The 20,987-nt window shown below is 46.0% G+C and overlaps 1 long non-coding RNA gene across 1 annotated transcript in view; it reads left to right on the top strand.

The window, feature by feature from the left end:
• LOC142750843 (uncharacterized) overlaps window positions 1-1,656 on the top strand; it is a 26,709-nt gene extending 25,053 nt beyond the window's left edge. The window contains exon 2 of the long non-coding RNA XR_012882612.1: window positions 1,373-1,656. This is a non-coding gene — a long non-coding RNA (uncharacterized LOC142750843). The remainder of the gene's footprint in view (window positions 1-1,372) is intronic.
• The last annotated feature ends 19,331 nt before the right edge of the window (window positions 1,657-20,987 follow it).

Consider the following 20,987-nt stretch of genomic DNA (forward strand, 5'->3'; position numbering starts at 1 on the left):
GCCAGATCCGTCGCAGGGCGAACACAAAGGGCGGGTTCACACATGGCGGAATTTCACTTAAATTCCACTGCGGACACTCCGCAGCGTTAATCCGCAGCGGAGCCGTTTCTCCATTGACTTTCACTTTAATTTAGCAGTGTTCGTTTACACGATGCGTACAATTCCGCTGCGGAGCATAGGCTGCGGAGCGGAATTTGGTGTCCGCAGCATGCTCTGTCTGTTGCGGAGCAGTGGCGGACTGGTTGCGGACTCATGGCGGAATTTCTCCATTGACTTCAATGGAGAGTCAAAATTCCGCAATGAAGTCCGCAGATCTTATGTGTGCTGCGGAGCGTATTGTTTTTACTACCATGACATTTCTTCATTCTGGCTGGACCTATGTATTTCTAGGTCTACAGCCAGACTGAGGAAGTCAATGGGGCTCCCGTAATGACGGGAGCGTTGCTAGGAGACGTCTGTAAATAGTCACTGTCCAGGGTGCTGAAAGAGTTACGCGATCGGCAGTAACTGTTTCTGCACCCGGGACAGTGACTACCGATCTCAATATACATGTATCTGTAAAAAAACATATAAGTTCATACTTACCGAGAACTCCCTGCGTCTGTCTCCAGTCCGGCCTCCCAGGATGACGCTTCAGTCTAAGTGACGGCTGCAGCCAATCACAGGCCAAGCACAGGCTGCAGCGGTCACATGGACTGGAGCGTCATCCAGGGAGGTCGGGCTGGATGCCGAAAGAGGGACGCGTCACCAAGACAACGGGCGGTAAGTATGAATTTCTTTGACTTTCACTAGGGAAAGTGCTGTCCCTTCTCTCTATCCTGCACTGAATAGGGAGAAGGGAAGCACTTTTCCTGCAGTCCGCAGCGGCCAGTCCGCATCAATTTTCTGCACATTTTGTGCAGATCCGCAGCCGTAATCCGCAACCCGGATTAGGTGCGGCATTGATGCGGACAGTTGCGGAGGAATTCCGCCATGTGTGGTCATGCCCAAACAGTGCCCAATGGACCTGATTGACTTATAATAGGGTTCATCGGTTTCTTCGGGTTCTCCGTCGTTTTGACGTGAAGATTAGCACAGCATGATGTACTGTGCTTACCAGATATGACGAAATGTGTGACGCAGGCTCCAATGTACATGTGAACAGAGCCATATAATAATAACAACAACAGTAATAATAGTGAATGTACAGACCATGCCGTTTCTAATAATATTAGTCACACTATGAATTCATGGAGATATTCGCAATTTCCATTTTATTTTGCTACAGGTGGAGAAACAATGATCAGATTTGGTGATTTATATTTGTCGTATTTTCCTTTTCTCTTTTACTATGGAAATATTCCGAATTCATAAATGTCTTGTTCTAATCTAGGTGTTATAAAAGTCTGACAGAGTCCTGTGAATTAACATACGAGGAAGAGAAATTGGAAAACGCAGCCTGTTCTGAATAGTAAAAAACAAGAAGATGCCCGTAACAGCTTGATGAGCAGATGAGCAGAAAGATGTATCTATTCCACACCAAGGAAAGCCTTACTGGTTCATGCTGTTACTTTATTTCATGTGAATGTGGCTCTGGGCAGCAGATAAAGATCCTGAATCTCTGGTTTGAAAAAAATTTGATTCGACTTTTTTAATAAATTCCCATGAATCAAGCAAGATTATCGCCATTATTGAGCATATATGTATATATATATATTTTTATTATTATATTTTTTATTATTATTATTTCTTTATTTATTTTTTTAAAACATTTTTTTTAACAATAATGCAAAATTTCGGAATTTTTGGGCAATTATATTTTGGCCTGTAGGTGTCACTGTTTCCACTGCTATATATGGGATGGGTTAGCCGTTGACCAATTTTTTTCTTTTTTCTTTTTCCCCAGTAAATGCAATTTACAAAACATATACACTATGTTAAGACTAGTGCATTGCCTAAAATGAAGAACAGCTAAGGGAGATTTCCTGTGTCATGCACCGCCTCCTCACACCCTGCACTAAACATCACACAGTTTATCAGTTTATTCCGGAGTGTTCCTTTAAATACATTTTTGGCACTGTAATATTGATATTATGTAATATCAATATCTGATCAACGCCATATCCCCTTCATTGTTTAATCAGGCACAGCGCCGTCCATTTAGCTGTGGCTGTGACTGGGACTGCAACTCAGTCCCATTCACTTCTTAATATATGTGTTGAATCTTACTCTAATCCTATAGTAACACTGGCGTATGAAAGTCTTAATAAATTCCCCCCAAAGTCTACTAGAAAGTTGTAGGATTTTTTATTTATACAGTGATTAAGCTTTATTTATATAAAACTGGAAAACCCCTGGTTTCTTCTATTTTTGGCTGTCTAAAGGCCCTTTTACACAGGCCAATGATCAGGTGAACGAGTGTTCATACCAACGGTCGTTCCTAATCATTGCTCAGGCCAGTGATCAAGCTTGTTCATCGGCACTTCGCATCTTTTTGCGGCCAAAAAATTGGTCGCTAGTCGGTTGCACATCTCCTTGTGTAAACAGCAAACTTACGGGGACGAATAATCATAGTAACAACCATTCGTCCCCGTACTCTTGATCATTGCTCCATTTGAATGGAGCAAATGATCGCTGATCGACATGCTGTATTGTCGATCGGCGCTCGTTAATAGGTGGTGAACACGGACGAATGTCTGCCTTGAAAGCTATGTACAGCTTCAAAAGCTGTATGCTTGGTGCAACTTTCTAATTAGTATTTATTAAAAATTATTTCTACTTTTTGAGATACAGCTGCTTTGTATCCTGTATACAGAGCAGCTGTATCTAGCGCTAAGACCTGAATCCGTCAGATTAGCGGGACTGACGGGTTCAGTGTCAGCAGGTCCTTCGTGACGAGCTGTTACCGATCACATCTAAGTTCATCACTTAGATGTGATCGATAACCGGTGGATCCGACCCTCTGACAGTGAACCATCAGCGCCGCTAATCTAACGGATTCAGGTCTTAGCGCTAGATATAGCTGCTCTGTATACTGGATACAAAGCACCTGTATCTCAAAAAGTAGAAATAATTTTTAATAAAAACTAATTAGAACGTTGAACCAAACACACTGATACATATTTTTACAAATTTTCGAAGTTGTACATAGCCTTTAACTCTTTGCTAACCTCATTGTAGATTTTATTTTAGATTTTTTTTGAGTGTTTTGTGGCTCAGGGGCCCATCCTTCCAATATATCATAACTAATATCATTCTGCACATACTATACCTACCAGTAATAGACGTGTTGGGTAAGAAAATGATGGGTTCATAGTAAGACAGATGGAGTTGCATAGAGTTGAGAGCTGGACCGACTGCATTCAACCTACTGTACGTCACCTGTAATGCCATATATTTAGAAGGTAATCACAATATTGGATATGTCGCTCTCTGGACTCCAGGTTCATTTATGGCAGACGGCCGCTGTATGAGGACACTTATTATCCCCCCCTCCTGTAATATATTTCTCATCTTTTCAACTGCTGAGGTCCTTACCCATACACTGCAGAACGACCTATGGATCCTGCAGTAATATATATAGAACCATCTCCAACGCAGAGTCTTTGCCACCATGGGTTATATTGTGAAATGAAAAGTAGATGAAATGCTATTGTCCAAGTACAAAAATATCAATTGACAAAAAAGAGAATGTACAGGTGGAGCAGCATTTAGTGCAATATTCAAATTTAATGAGTCAGCGGTCATTGTAAGAGGGCCCCACTAGGTACTAAGCTGGCCATAGACATTAGAAAAAAAGACTGTCAACACATGGGGAGGAATTTATTACAACTGGCGTTTCCGAGTAAGATGCGCCAAATTTATCAAGAAGCGCATATGTGCTAGAACATAAAATAGATCTGCTCTATAATTTACGCCAGTTTTCTTGCATGAGTTATAGTAAATTTAGTGGTCTGATGTGGCCCTGCCTCCTTCCTCTAAGCCCCTCCCACTTTAAAAAGTGGCAGAGGCGGTTTAAAAATGAAAAAGTCAATTTGTTTTTGTGCAAATTGCGACTTATTTATGGCAGAAATTATTATTATTAAGTCCCCCCCCCCCCCACCCATGGACTATCAGGACAAATGGTCTTCTAACTGATATGTAGCCACAAAACTAGAGCGTGCTGGGCCCCATGCCACACTTGGGTTCCCCCCCCCCAACATGGACCCCTCCAGATCAGACCCTGAGCCTCTAAATCAGACCCCAGATAAGACTTTATTTATTTGGTATTTACTCATTAATACTTGCCCCTGATTTCTCTTGTCTTCAGGGCCCGGCACATATGGCCCCCAGCTCTTGTCCTTATGTCCTATTAGGGTATATTAATGTCTTAGGACCCCTCTTCTAACCAGAGTGTAGAGAGGCTCCCACTAAGACTGACAGTTCGCCATGTATTACTTGGTAGCCCAATGAATGGGTTTCATGTAATACTAAATTTGTCCTATAGTGGCCGCTGCAGCGGAAATGTGTAGTTGCCTGCAATTCCAGTGAGTCCACTGGAGTCCAGTGATCGCTGAGGCGGCTTTCTTCACAGATGAGGTTATCCTTTTTAGACAACCCTTTTAAGGGTATTTTACTATTGCTCTACCTTTCCAATCAGGTAACCTGCAAATCCCACTACATAATTAAATGAGCATTTCAACCTGTGATGGATGGTCAATTTGCTTATATTCTCTGTATTAAATTACATTGTGAATTATCAAGCAGGATGCCGAATCATGCAGAGATATAATTCATATTCCACCTGCAAAGACTTTCTCCCACTGCTTCAAGATATATATATATATATATTTTTTTTTAAAGAATCCTTTTTAGTGAATAAGAAGTCATGTTGCTTTAAGGCAAACATAAGACAAGTATATTAATGCTGATTTTGTTCCTCAACTATGTGTCTCAGAGTTTTTATCTAGAGTTTGATACGGACAATTGTGTATTTGACCTTGGCAATTACAATGGTATGAACAGACTATTCATAGCGAAGAAAGGGAGTGAGACAAGAAGTTTGTTCCAGCCTGAAGGGAAAATATACTTTTGGTGGGAAGAGAACAAGCTATTGTATTCCATGTGGAAGCCAAATAGAACAGGTGTTAAGTGACGTAAGCATATAATAAAGAAGCAATAGAGTAGCCATAGGGGTCACAACGGCCGCAACTGCGAACGTGCCCCTAAGCCTAAGGTGCCCCCATTGCCACACAGCACTGACCGCTCTGGTCTCGTTTCCAACTGAATCTGCGTCCTTCCAGAATTCACTGTGCGGCAAGCAGCTCGGCGCGTGCAGGCGCGATGTAGTGACGTCATCGCGCCTGTCTGCGCCAAGTCACTCATAGCACAGTGCAGAGGAGGAGAAGGCAGGGGCGTAGCTAGGGGGGGGGGGCAAGCGGGGCATGTGCCCCGGGGCGCAGTACAGAGAGGGGCGCCAGCGCCACCTCCTCCTGCACTATAATTGTACCTATGTCGCAAGGACACAGGTACAATTAGAAGCAATGAATGACCGGGCACGTTCCGTGCCCGGCCATTCAGCGCCTTTCCACGAATGAAGCGACTGGTGCCTTTTGTACCAGTGACGCTTCCGTCGATGAAAGGCGCTGACTGACTGACAGGGAAAGTCATCCTGCCCAGCCAATCAGCGCCTTTCATAGACGCTGTGTTCAACCCCCTGGAGACCTGCGCAGAAGAGAGCAGGAAGAGAGCAGGTCCCCATGGCTGCAGGACGGCGTGGGAGCGGGAATAAGGTGAGTTTGAATTTTTTATTTTTTTTTAATTGTAATAGAAGTGTGCGGCTGTATCTGCGGGGGGGACTTTGTCTACACGGGGGACTTTATCTACGGGGGGTGTCTATCTACAGGGGGACTATATCTACAGGGCTGGGCTATATACAGGGGGACTATATCTGCTGGGCTATGTACAGGGGGACTATATCTGCTGGGCTATCTACAGGGGGACTATATCTACAGGGGGGCTATATACAGGGGGACTATATCTACAGGGGGGCTATATACTGGAGTGGGCTGTCTATAGAGCACCATATACAGGGGTGGGCTATATAGTATATAGCCCCCTGTAGATATAGCCCACCCCTGTATATGGTGCTCCATAGATAGCCCACCCCAGTATATAGCCCCCCCTGTAGATATAGTCGCCCTGTATATAGCCCAGCCCTGTAGATATAGCCCAGCCCTGTAGATATAGCCCAGCCCTGTAGATATAGCCCTCTGTAGATATATTCCCCCTGTATATAGCCCATCCCTGTATATAGCCCCTCTATGTATAGCCCACCCCTGTAGATATAGCCCCCCTGTGTATAGCCCACCCCTGTATATAGCCCCCCTCTGTAGATATAGCCCCCCTGTGTATATCCCAGCCCTGTGTATAGCCCAGCCCTGTAGATATGGTCCCCCTGTAGATATGGTCCCCCTGTAGATAGCCCACCCCTGTATATAGTCCCCCTGTAGATATAGCCCACCGCTGTATATAGTCCCCCTGTAGATATAGCCCACCCCTGTATATAGTATCCCACAAATAGCTCCCCCTATAGTGCTCCACAGAAAGCCCACCCCTGTATATAGCCCCCTTGTAAATATAGTCCACCCCTGTATATAGTGCTCCACAGATAGCCCACCCTTGTATATAGTATATACAGGGGTGGGCTATCTGTGGAGCACTATATACAGGGGTGGACGATCTAGTGGAGCACTATATACAGGGGTGGACTATATGTACAAGGGGGGGCTATATACAGGGGTGGACTATATGTGGAGCACTATATACAGGGGTGGGCTATATCTACAGGGGGCTATATACAGGGGTGGGCTATCTGTGGAGCACTATATACAGGGGTGGGCTATATCTACAGGGTGGCTACATACATGGTTGGGCTATCTGTAGAGCTCTATATACAGGGGTGGGCTATATCTACAGGGGGCTATATACAGGGTTGGGCTATCTGTAGAGCACTATAGGGGGAGTTATTTGTGGGACACTATATACAGGGGTGGTCTATATGGGGGCACTATCTACAGGGGCTCTATGGCAGGCACTATCTACAGGGGGCTCTATGGCAGGCACTATCTACAGGGGGCACAGTGTGTGTGTGTGTGGGACACGGTGTATGGTGCTATTATAATTAGAGGTGCAGTGTATGGCGCTATTATATTTAGGGGCATAGTGTGTGGTATAATGATAACTTTATATTTATTTATAGGTGCAGAAATGTTGGAAAAGTGAGAAGCTGAAGACATGTGAGCGGCAAACTGCAGAAATGGGCTGTGATCGGGAGAAGCCACCATAGAGGTCTGGAACAAATGGAGAAAAAGAACTAGAATCTGAGACGTCACCGGTGAGTCACTTAATGTAAATGTTTATTCTGCCTCTAATCAGCACTGTAGTCACTGTATGATCTGCAGCGAGATGATGGGTGGTATGATTATGATAGGATTTATTTTTTGTGAAACAGCAACTCCCAGCATATCCTTACCATTGTTCGGGCTATGCTGGGAGCTGTAGTTTTACGCCGTACACACCTATACGGCAGGGGTTGCACTAAATTGAGCTGTATTTGTTCTGGGGCTGTATGTATGTACCGAGCTTGGTTCTGGTGTTGTGTATAGAACCATATTGCTTGTGAAATGTACAAATAATTTTATGCTCACGTTACATAAAAAAAAATGACACGTCGATTGGTAGAGAAAACAAACACGGCGAGGGGGAAGGAGATGTCGGGAAAGAGGTTGGGGGGGGGGGCGCCAAACTGAATCTTTGCCCCGGGTGCTGGAGAACCTAGCTACGCCTCTGGAGAAGGATCCGTGGGAACTGGGATAGATAAGTAATTATGTTATTATTTTCTATTAGGTACATATGGGGGCATTATACTGGATATGGGGGGGGGCTCATATGGAAGCTACTGAGAGAGCGTTATAATGTATGAAAGGCATTATACTGTATGGGGCATTAGACTGTATGGGGCAGCTATGGAGGCATTATACTGTATGGGGGCATTATATTGTATGGGGGGGGCATTATATTGTATGGAGGGCATTAAGTTGTATGGGGGGCATTATACTGCGTGGGGCATTATACTGTATGTGGCAGCTATGGAGGCCATTATACTGTATGGGGGGCATTATACTGTATGTGACAGCTATGGAGGGCATTATACTGTATGGGGGGCATTATACTGTATGAGGCAGCTGTGGGGGCATAATACTGTGTGGGGGCATAATACTGTATGGGGCAGCTATGGGGACATTATACTATGTGGGCTGCAGCTATGGGGGGTATTATACTGTGTGGTGGCATTATACTGTGAGGGCAACTATGGGGGGCATTATGCTGTGGGGGCATTCATGGGGCCTGTCCGACAAGGCAGCTGGGCAGAGGCATGTGCAGGGGGTCTGGTGGTGTTGGGGGAGGGGTAGGGGGCCCAAGCTGAATTCTTGCACCAGGGCCCATGAGGCCTGTAAAGAATTATATACTTTCATTTGAAAGGTAATGTATGTCAATATGAAATATTCTCATTGTATGCTATTGGCTGAATCAGAATTATTGTCTCATTGCCTCTGATTGGTTAACCTCACCGCTTTTGAATGATATTATTGTAATTGAGTTTGGCAATAAACCTCAGAGGAGTATTCTGAGCATGCGAGCAGCGTCTGTGTGTTATTCCTCTCCGATATATATGGATATAATCTATGATTAGGATCTGGATACATTTCCTGGCGTGAATGTCGGTTCGAACAATCGTCTAAATTTCAGTCTAATATATTTTGAGCAATGACTTCCACGGCAAACCTGAAAGAAAGCAAATCACCCTGAACAGTTAGGGCATGACCACACGTGGCGGATTTCCTCCGCAACTGTCCGCATCAATGCCGCACAGAATCTGCGTTGCGGATTACGGCTGCGGATCTGCACAAAATGTGCAGTAAATTGATGCGGACTAGCTGCTGCGGACTGCGGTAAAAGTACTTCCCTTCTCCCTATCAGTGCAGGATAGAGAGAAGGGACAGCACTTTCCCTTGTGAAAGTCAAAGAAATTCATACTTACCGCCCGTTGTCTTGGTGACGCGTCCCTCTTTCGGCATCCAGCCCGACCTCCCTGGATGACGCGGCAGTCCATGTGACCGCTGCAGCCTGTGCTTGGCCTGTGATTGGCTGCAGCCGTCACTTAGACTGAAACGTCATCCTGGGAGGCCGGACTGGAGACAGAAGCAGGGAGTTCTCGGTAAGTATGAACTTATATTTTTTTTACAGATACATGTATATTGGGATCGGTAGTCACTGTCCCGGGTGCAGAAACAGTTACTGCCGATCGCTTAACTCTTTCAGCACCCTGGACAGTGACTATTTACTGACGTCTCCTAGCAACGCTCCCGTCATTACGGGAGCCCCATTGACTTCCTCAGTCTGGCTGTAGACCTAGAAATACATAGGTCCAGCCAGAATGAAGAAATGTCAAGTTAAAAAAGCAAGACGGATCCGCAGCACACATAACATGTGCATGACAGCTGCGGACTTCATTGCGGAAATTAGAATCTCCATTGAAGTCAATGGAGAAATTCCGCCATGAGTCCGCCACTGCTCCGCAACAGACAGAGCATGCTGCGGACACGAAATTCCGCTCCGCAGCCTATGCTCCGCAGCGGAATTTTACGCATCGTCTAAACGAACACTGCTAAATTAAAGTGTAAGTCAATGGACAAACGGCTCCGCTGCGGATTAACGCTGCGGAGTGTCCGCAGCGGAATTTAAGTGAAATTCCGCCACGTGTGAACCCAGCCTAAATCCTTGAGTCGTCTTCTTCCGTCAACGTGATAAACAGTCTCTGCTGTCTCTAAGTGACAACCAATTTGGCCGCCATTACAGCTCCTGGTGCGGTTGACATCCAACTCTCCCCCAGATTCCTGAATGAAAATCGATCTAGTTATGCAGCAATTAATCCACCCTCTAAGGCTATGTTCACACAGGGCGGATACGATGCGTACAAGTACACAGCGTATCCGCCCTGGTTGCCACAGGGAATTACGGCTGAAAAATCGCACCAAATTGTGGTGCAGTTTTTCGGCCGTAATGTCCGGTGTGAAAAACGGAATTTTTAAAAAGAAAGAAAAAACAAAAAACACATACTTACCCTCTGACGACCTACAGTCCGGCCTCTTGGGATGACGTTCAATCCCATGGGACCGTTGCAGCCTGTGATTGGCTGCAGCGGTAGCATTGGATTAAACGTCATCCCAGGAGTCCGGGCTGGACGAAGAAGCACAGAATTCTGGGTAAGTATAATTTTTTTCTCTGTGAGTTGCATGTTTTTGCGCTGCTTTTCCGCCGCAAAAAACAAAAACATCTGCTATTTGTTACAGGTTTTACCTCCCCATTGAATTCAATAGGAATTACGCAGTATTTACGCTACGTGTGAACTTACCGTTATACGTCATATAGGGCTGTAATGGCAGCCATGTTGGTAGCGCCGAGCTTTCCCCAAACCAAATACGACTAAGAAATGGGCAAGAAGAATTTACCAGCTTGACAGAAGAGGACGACTCTCGTACGTCCTATCGGATCTTATACACTTTTCACAGGTTCCTTTGAAATGTCTCTTTTTTTTTTTACTTTTTTGCGCGCCGTGGGGCTCGGAAGAGGATCATAAATTGTGGCTACTTTACATTGATTGCAAGTGAAAATTCTCGCTCATCCCTCTTTACCTGAATTTCTTTGGTAAGTTATATCGCCCACTGTGCCGCAGACAACAACACTGCAATCTTTTCACAGTGGGGATTAATTGTGCCGTTTCAGTGTACTATGTTGGTCTCAGCATGGGTGCCAAGAGTGCGGCTACATATTGAATGTGGGGGGGGGGAGGGGTGTTTAGGGAATAGCTCAGTTTTTGTCTAAGACAAGCAAAAGGATATTAGTTAAAATCGGGGCGGCTAAAACCCAGGCACCCTATTTTTTACATTCTCAGGGTGGTTTCTTGTAATATTTTATTGCATACATTATCATTCTGGTGAAATATGGAACCATATAGATTCCTTACCTCTAATTCCCACTCGGAGGTTTCCCTCTTTAGGAGACTTTGCTTTTAAATCTGACACCCCCTGTGGTTCCAACTCAGCCCGCTGCAACAAATGATTGAAAGAAGAAGCCCCATATGTTACTGGCCCTTTAAAAAGGATCGGTCATCTCTCCTGACATGTCTGTACCCCAGGAATTAACAATTCTGGAGCTGCTTTTCTTAGATCCCTACGTTGTGTAACTCCCTTGTTATTCCTCCTGGAAATGTATGAATACAGGGATTTTACCGTTCCTGTTGTCTATAGGATGTGTCCCTACACAGTCTGACATTGTGGTCGTTAACTGAGAGACACCCCATTGACTAGGGGAATACTTACCCCCAGTTGTTAATTGATTTATATATTTCCAGGAGGAATAACAGAGGAACGGCACAACTCAGTGTTTCCAAGCCTCTGTTCACATCTGCGTCAGAGGCTCCGGTAGGAGCCTCACATTCCATCATATTTGACGGGTAGAATTGGGGCAGGATGTAGCGCTTTTGAGCCATCAAAATTACATAAACCACAACGGAACTCGACAGACCCCATTATAAGTCATTGGGGTCCATCGGACGATGTTGGTGTCCATCGTGCCACGCAACCGGGACTCCATCAATTTAGTTTTTCTGCTGCTATTACAAAACAGAAAACAGAATTGACATTGCAACCTAAGGCTCTGTTCACACTTGCGTCGCTATTTCTGTTGTTCTGCTCCGTCATAGGTGCAGAACAACGAAACTAATAGAAGCCCCGGATCCGTCGCACGACGAACACCAACATCGCCCCGATGGACCTCATTGACTTTAATGGGTTCCGCCGAGTTTCCATAATGTTGCTGCGCTATTTTGTCTGGCAAATAGGACGGAATCTGCGATTTTATGTGGAGTGCAAATATTTACTAAAGACGACGGGTCCTCAACTTCCACATGGGTTGTCACCCTGCTTTCCCAGCCCCCTGAATGGCAGTATGCAGTGAGATGCAGTTGCGACCATATTGGTTGTCACCCAGCTATCCCAGAAATGTGGTGAAATCACGGATTTATATTTACTGGTGTTTTTTTAAAAACTATTTTATGGGTAATGCCGGATTAGAGTAACTTTTGGTATTGTGTGAGTTGTGTATACTTTGCCTATGTTGAAGCTGAGTGTTCTATGTAATGGATCCTTACCATTCCTCGGTGCCGCATGTCACTGAATACTCCTTAGGTTTTTACCGTTTTCCACATCCCATTAGAGGCCCCCAGGGATTGAAGATTGCTCCGGCATCTGGAAGGAGTATTTTCTTACACTCTTATAACCCCATGCAGTGATCTGGCTACAGGCCGTCCGACACATGATGATCATGTTGCTTCACCCAGTAAATCTATTAACCTCTCATATCATAATCTTGTTCAACTAAAATTTAAAAAATTCAGAGGTGACTGCAATGAACCCAAAAATCCCCCCCCTTCCCTTATCCCACTCAGGAAGCTGAGGTATATAGAGCTATTTGTTGCAGTGGCATAGCTAGGACTTTAGCACAGGGTGGCGAAACACATCTGAGTGGGCCCCAACTCACACAGTATAATGACCCCTTAGTGGCCCCCACACAGTAAAATGCTCCCATAACTGCCCTCTGCACAGTATAATGTCCCCATAGCTGCCCCATACAATATAACACCCCCATAGCTGCCTACATACAGTATAATGCCCCTATACCTTCCCCATACAGTATAAAGCCCCCCATAGCTGCCCCATACAGTATAAAGCCCCCCATAGCTGCCCCATACAGTATAAACCCCCCATAGCTGCCCCATACAGTATAGCGCCCCATAGCTGCCCCATACAGTATAAAGCCCCCATAGCTGCCCCATACAGTATAGCGCCCCATAGCTGCCTACATACAGTATAGCGCCCCATAGCTGCCTACATACAGTATTATGCCACCCACAGCTGCCCGATACAGTATAAAACCCCATAGCTGCCCCATACAGTATAAAGCTCCCATAGGTGCCCCATACAGTATAGCGCCCCATAGCTGCCTACATACAGTATAAAGCCACCCACAGCTGCCCGATACAGTATAAAACCCCATAGCTGCCCCCATACAGTATAAAGACCCATAGCTGCCCCATACAGTATAAAGACCCATAGCTGCCCCCCATACAGTATAAAGACCCATAGCTGCCCCCCATACAGTATAATGCGCCCCATAAGCCACTGCCCCCTCTGCCCCCCCCCCCCTGCTAGCTAAGCTACTGATTTGTTGGGATTCTCATACTGTAGAGCTGCTATATCGGCCCGTGACATGTATTTTTTCCCAAATTAACAAAATAGCAGATCAAAAAGACAAACACACTTTTAACCCTGAAAAGGCAAAGAAAATTACTTTGGTGCTGCCTTTATGTTACAAGAAGGCGCAGGAACAGCGAAACCGACAATCAAATTCAAAATTGAGGGATATCTGTAAACCCCATCCCCCTTTTACCTGGGGACATCCCTAAAACAGTCAGAGATAATCCCTTTTTATGCAAATTTGCATAGTTCCAGCTCTGGTTTTGTGAATATCAGAATATTGAAGTAAACTGCGGGGACATCTGATTTTTTTTATTTTTGGGTGAGGTTAAACTTTAGGGAGGCACATTCACATTGATTGCTTGTTTAGTCATTTTATGTTGGGAGGAGCAACTCTTATTGATCTTAGCTTATTACTCCTTAAAAGGGTTGTCTAGGATTAGGAAAATGTGGCTGCTTTCTCCCAAAAACAGCGCCAAACTTGTCCACAGGTTGTGTGTGGTATTGCAGCTCAGCACTATTCACTTCATTGTCAGCTCTCCTGTGTGGTGTAGTATAGAGGATCTGTCAGTTCTCCTGTGTGGTGTCATATAGAGGAGCTGTCAGTTCTCCTGTGTGGTCCAGTATATAGGAGCTGTCAGCTCTCCTGTGTGGTGTAGTATAGAGGAGCTGTCAGCTCTCCTGTGTGGTGTAGTATAGAGGAGCTGTCAGCTCTCCTGTGTGGTGTAGTATAGAGGATCTATCAGCTCTCCTGTGTGGTGTAGTATAGAGGATCTGTCAGTTCTCCTGTGTGGTGTCGTATAGAGGAGCTGTCAGCTCTCCTGTGTGGTGTAGTATAGAGGAGCTGTCAGCTCTCCTGTGTGGTGTAGTATAGAGGAGCTGTCAGCTCTCCTGTGTGGTGTAGTATAGAGGAGCTGTCAGCTCTCCTGTGTGATGAAGTATAGAGGAGCTGTCAGCTCTCCTGTGTGGTGTAGTATAGAGGATCTGTCAGCTCTCCTGCGTGGTGTAGTATAGAGGATCAGTCAGCTCTCCTGTGTGGTGTAGTATAGAGGACCTGTCAGCTCTCTTTTGTGGTGTAGTATAGAGGAGCTGTCAGTTCTCCTGTGTGGTGTAGTATAGAGGAGCTGTCAGTTCTCCTGTGTGGTGTGGTGTAGTATAGAGGATCTGTCAGCCCTCCTGTGTGGTGTAGTATAGAGGATCTGTCAGCTCTCCTGTGTGGTGTAGTATAGAGGAGCTGTCAGTTCTCCTGTGTGGTGTGGTGTAGATAATCTGTCAGTTCTCCTGTGTGGTGTAGTATAGAGGACCTGTCAGTTCTCCTGTGTGGTCTAGTATATAGGAGCTGTCAGCGCTCCTGTGTGGTGTAGTATAGAGGAGCTGTCAGCTCTCCTGTGCGGTGTAGTATAGAGGAGCTGTCAGTTCTCCTGTGTGGTGTAGTATAGAGGATCTGTCAGCTCTCCTGTGTGGTGTAGTGTAGAGGAGCTGTCAGCTCTCCTGTGTAGTGTAGTATAGAGGAGCTGTCAGCTCTCCTGTGCGGTGTAGTATAGAGGAGCTGTCAGTTCTCCTGTGTGGTGTGGTGTGGTGTGGTGTGGTGTGGTGTAGTATAGAGGATCTGTCAGCTCTCCTGTGTGGTGTAGTATAGAGGATCTGTCAGCTCTCCTGTGTAGTATAGAGGATCTGTCAGCTCTCCTGTGTGGTGTAGTATAGAGGACCTGTCAGCTCTCTTTTGTGGTGTAGTATAGAGGAGCTGTCAGTTCTCCTGTGTGGTGTAGTATAGAGGAGCTGTCAGTTCTCCTGTGTGGTGTAGTATAGAGGACCTGTCAGCTCTCTTTTGTGGTGTAGTATAGAGGAGCTGTCAGTTCTCCTGTGTGGTGTAGTATAGAGGAGCTGTCAGCTCTCCTGTGTGGTATAGTATAGAGGACCTGTCAGATCTCCTGTGTTGTGTAGTATAGAGGAGCTGTCAGCTCTCCTGTGTGGTGTAGTATAGAGGAGCTGTCAGTTCTCCTGTGTGGTGTGGTGTAGATAATCTGTCAGTTCTCCTGTGTGGTGTAGTATAGAGGACCTGTCAGTTCTCCTGTGTGGTCTAGTATATAGGAGCTGTCAGCGCTCCTGTGTGGTGTAGTATAGAGGAGCTGTCAGCTCTCCTGTGCGGTGTAGTATAGAGGAGCTGTCAGTTCTCCTGTGTGGTGTAGTATAGAGGATCTGTCAGCTCTCCTGTGTGGTGTAGTGTAGAGGAGCTGTCAGCTCTCCTGTGTAGTGTAGTATAGAGGAGCTGTCAGCTCTCCTGTGCGGTGTAGTATAGAGGAGCTGTCAGTTCTCCTGTGTGGTGTGGTGTGGTGTGGTGTGGTGTGGTGTAGTATAGAGGATCTGTCAGCTCTCCTGTGTGGTGTAGTATAGAGGATCTGTCAGCTCTCCTGTGTGGTGTAGTATAGAGGATCTGTCAGCTCTCCTGTGTGGTGTAGTATAGAGGATCTGTCAGCTCTCCTGTGTGGTGTAGTATAGAGGAGCTGTCAGCTCTCCTGTGTGGTGTGGTGTGGTGTAGTATAAAGGAGCTGTCAGCTCTCCTGTGTTTTGTAGTATAGGGGATCTGTCAGCTCTCCTGTGTGGTGTAGTATAGAGGATCTGTCAGCTCTCCTGTGTGATGTAGTATAGAGGATCTGTCAGCTCTCCTGTGTGGTGTAGTATAGAGGAGCTGTCAGCTCTCCTGTGTGGTGTGGTGTAGTATAAAGGAGCTGTCAGCTCTCCTGTGTTTTGTAGTATAGGGGATCTGTCAGCTCTCCTGTGTGGTGTAGTATAGAGGATCTGTCAGCCCTCCTGTGTGGTGTAGTATAGAGGATCTGTCAGCTCTCCTGTGTGGTGTAGTATAGAGGACCTGTCAGCTCTCTTTTGTGGTGTAGTATAGAGGAGCTGTCAGTTCTCCTGTGTGGTGTAGTATAGAGGAGCTGTCAGTTCTCCTGTGTGGTGTAGTATAGAGGACCTGTCAGCTCTCTTTTGTGGTGTAGTATAGAGGAGCTGTCAGTTCTCCTGTGTGGTGTAGTATAGAGGAGCTGTCAGCTCTCCTGTGTGGTATAGTATAGAGGACCTGTCAGATCTCCTGTGTTGTGTAGTATAGAGGAGCTGTCAGCTCTCCTGTGTGGTGTAGTATAGAGGAGCTGTCAGTTCTCCTGTGTGGTGTGGTGTAGATAATCTGTCAGTTCTCCTGTGTGGTGTAGTATAGAGGACCTGTCAGTTCTCCTGTGTGGTCTAGTATATAGGAGCTGTCAGCGCTCCTGTGTGGTGTAGTATAGAGGAGCTGTCAGCTCTCCTGTGCGGTGTAGTATAGAGGAGCTGTCAGTTCTCCTGTGTGGTGTAGTATAGAGGATCTGTCAGCTCTCCTGTGTGGTGTAGTGTAGAGGAGCTGTCAGCTCTCCTGTGTAGTGTAGTATAGAGGAGCTGTCAGCTCTCCTGTGCGGTGTAGTATAGAGGAGCTGTCAGTTCTCCTGTGTGGTGTGGTGTGGTGTGGTGTGGTGTGGTGTGGTGTAGTATAGAGGATCTGTCAGCTCTCCTGTGTGGTGTAGTATAGAGGATCTGTCAGCTCTCCTGTGTGGTGTAGTATAGAGGATCTGTCAGCTCTCCTGTGTGGTGTAGTATAGAGGATCTGTCAGCTCTCCTGTGTGGTGTAGTATAGAGGAGCTGTCAGCTCTCCTGTGTGGTGTGGTGTAGTATAAAGGAGCTGTCAGCTCTCCTGTGTTTTGTAGTATAGGGGATCTGTCAGCTCTCCTGTGTGGTGTAGTATAGAGGATCTGTCAGCTCTCCTGTGTGATGTAGTATAGAGGATCTGTCAGCTCTCCTGTGTGGTGTAGTATAGAGGAGCTGTCAGCTCTCCTGTGTGGTGTGGTGTAGTATAAAGGAGCTGTCAGCTCTCCTGTGTTTTGTAGTATAGGGGATCTGTCAGCTCTCCTGTGTGGTGTAGTATAGAGGATCTGTCAGCCCTCCTGTGTGGTGTAGTATAGAGGATCTGTCAGCTCTCCTGTGTGGTGTAGTATAGAGGAGCTGTCAGCTCTCCTGTGTGGTGTGGTGTAGTATAAAGGAGCTGTCAGCTCTCCTGTGTTTTGTAGTATAGGGGATCTGTCAGCTCTCCTGTGTGGTGTAGTATAGAGGATCTGTCAGCTCTCCTGTGTGATGTAGTATAGAAGACCTGTTAGCTCTCCTGAAATGTCTCTTTTAGTAAATACTTGTATTCCCCAATAAATACCAATTCTGTAGCATCTGTTCTTAACACTCAGCATTCCTCTGTTATTCCTCCTGGAAATCTATACATAAATTGAGAACTGGGTGTTACCAATCTACTTGTCAAAGGGGCATCTCCCTACACACTCTGATGCTGTCCAAACATGGCTGACAGTATCAGCCTGTGTAAGGAGACACCCCATAGACAAGGGGAAGGTAACACCCAGTTGTCAGTTTGTTCATATATTTCCTATATTTAACAGTACAATACAGAGGTCTAAGAAAATGTGGTTCAGTGGTTTTATTATTTGTGAAATGCAGAAATTTACTAAAACAGAGATCAGGAGAGGTGACAGCTCCTCTTTAAAGGGATATTCACAGGCTATACCATAAATGGTTGATAGTTGAGAGTTCCACCTCTGGGACTACAATTTACTGGCCTGACCTGAGCTGCAGATAGAATGGAGAGGCCACGATGTGTGCAACTTTCTCTGCTCTAGTCTATGGGAGCTACGATTTTTGTAATTCCCATAGACTTGAATGGAGAGAGCTGCATATAGATGACCACGTCTTCATTCAGTCTGTGGCTGGCCGCCTTGTCTGGTCTATGATACCCCACTCTCCTGACAGGTGGGACCTCCTCCTATCAGTCATATGCCAAGGATAAGTCATAAATCTCTCATATGGGAAAACCTCTTTCGTCTGTAAATCTGTCATGTTATGCTATGCTATGATATGTGCCATTCGGCACTCTAGAAAGCTGAGTGACAACCCTGTGGGAGCTGTAATGGTGTTTATATTGGTTGTCACCCAGATTTCCCAGTAGATCTATATCTAAAATAAAACTCTTTTAAGGAAATGTTGTCACACTAGAACACTCTACTATTCCTATAATAAGATGTCTCCGGCACACCGCGAGTCAAACCGTCTTTGTAAAGATTTTAACAGCATGGTGCTTCTTAGTCTCCGATGTACTTGGAAGCTGAGTCTCCAGCAGGAGCTGCCCGATATGTTATCACATTATGAGCTCGCTGCCAATTCCTCCATATTTTTACTCAGGACGCCGCTATTTAATTATATTTGCAAATAAGTGATTTATCGTCTTGTAACTGGAGGCCAGATTGGCGCTTGTGAACTCCGACAACAGTCAATAGGGCACCCTGAGGCACAACTCAAGACGTTTCAAACAAATAACTAGAAATTCACTTTAAGGACTGTGAGTGACCTCCATCGACTCTCTGCGAGAAGATCACAGCTTGATGTTACATGTTCAGCATTTCTTTTGAGGAAATTTGGAGATTATTTACAGTTTTGAAGTAAGTGAAGACAAAGCCGGGTGTGATTGTAGCCTTACTGACAACCCCCTTGCCAAATTGGAGATGGTGAATAGAGATGGGCACACCATGCCCTCAAGAATAGGTACAATCCCTGCCAATGTAGCAGAGGCGAATTCAGGGGCGTAACTAGACTGAAAAGACTGGGCCCCACGGCAAACTTTTGACTGGCCCCCTCCTCCACCGGGTGCCACACACAGTCCCACTTGTAGATAGTGCCCCCCTGTAGATTGTGCCATATATCCCCCCTGTAGATTGTGCCATGCAGCCTCCCCCTATAGATAGTGCCAAACAGCCCCCTGTAGATTCTGAGATACAGCCCCCCTGTAGATAGTGCTATACAGCCCCCCTGTAGTTTCACACCCCCCTGTAGATAGTGCTCCTTCCGCCCTTGTAGACAGTGCCATACCACCCCCTTGTAGATACTGCCCCCACCTCCCCCTTGTAGATAGGATTGTACAGCCCCCCTGTAGATAGTGCCCCCTGTAGATAATGCCCCACCCCCCTTGTAGATAGTGCCATGCAGCCCTCCCTGTAGATATTGCCCCCCACATCCCTTGTAGATAGTGCCATACATCGCCCTTGAAGATAGTTCCCCCCAAACTCCCCCTTGTAAATAGTGCCATACAGCCGTCCCTGTAGATAGTGGTCCCACCTCCACCTTGTAGATAGTGCCCTACAGCCCCCCTTGTAGATAGTGCCATACAGCCCCCCTTGTAGATAGCGCCCCCACCTCCCCCTTATAGATAACCCTCCCAAACAAATAAAACAAAATAAATTATACTCACCTAGGCCCCATTCCCGCTATGAACGGAGCTGCTCCACAGCATCCTCAACGCCAACGGAATCCTTGCATAGGCCGGCGTGATCCGGTGACATCATCACGCTGGCTTGCGCAGGCCTCCTGTCCATGTGCCTCATAGGTTGCTAGCTGATCGTGACCCGTAGCCTAGTAAATGGCAGAGCAGGAAGATACCTCCTTGCCCTGCCATAGTGCTCAATAGTATCTGCGGGGGGCCCATGTCGGCGGGTGGCACTTGCCCCCTCATGCCGCAGGCCCCGTATAAGCCGATATGGCTGCTACTGTGGCAATTACGCCACTGGGCGAATTCACAAATGTATATGTCACATTATTAACTTTCTATATTCCCCATGGTGGACAAAGAGAGCAACGAATAGATGCTCCCAAAACAATGTGCCAGTCAGAGATACCCCCATAACAATGTGCCATCCACAGAAGCCCCCATAACAATGTATCAGCCACAGAAAACCCCATAACAATGTAACGGCCCTAGAAGCCCCCATAACAAAGTACCAGCGAGAGATGCCCTAGTAAAAATGTGTCAACCACAAAAGACCAATAAGGGCAAGACACAGATGTCCCTGTAATACTGCCAGCCACAAAAGCCCCCATAACAATGCACCAGCCACAGAATCCCCATAATAATATGATTCTAGCCTTTCTGACACCCCCTTGCCAAATTAGAGATGGTAAAAATAGACAAGTAAACCATGCCCTCAAGAATCGATACAATCCCCATCAATGTAGCATTCACAGCAAATATATATGACATTAATAACTTTGCATCTTTCCCAAAGTTTCCGCTTAAGACAAAAAGAGTAACAAACAGATGCGCCCATAATAATGTGCCAGCCAGAAATGCCCTCATAACAATGTGCCCGCTAGAAATGCCCTCATAACAATGTGTCAGCCAGAAATGCCCTCATAACAATGTGTCAATCACAGAATACCCCATAAGGGCAACACACAAATGTCCCCATAACACTGCCATCCACAGAAGCCCCATAACAATGTATCAGACCCAGAAGCCCCCATAATAAAGTGCCAGTGAGAGATGCCCCCATATAAATGTGTCAACCACAGAAGACCCATAAGGGCTAGGCACAAATGCCCCTGTAACATTGCCATTCACAGAAGTCTCATAACAATATATCAGATACAGAAGCCCCCATCACATTGTATCAACCACAGAAGTCCCATAACAATGTATCAGCCACAGAAAAAAGCCCAAAACAATGCATCAGCCACTCAAACCGCTATAAATGTACCAGCCCCATAACAATATATCGTCACAGAAACCCCCATAAC

The sequence above is a fragment of the Rhinoderma darwinii genome, chromosome 3 (assembly GCF_050947455.1).
Source record: "Rhinoderma darwinii isolate aRhiDar2 chromosome 3, aRhiDar2.hap1, whole genome shotgun sequence".
Classification (NCBI taxonomy): Eukaryota; Metazoa; Chordata; class Amphibia; order Anura; family Rhinodermatidae; genus Rhinoderma; species Rhinoderma darwinii.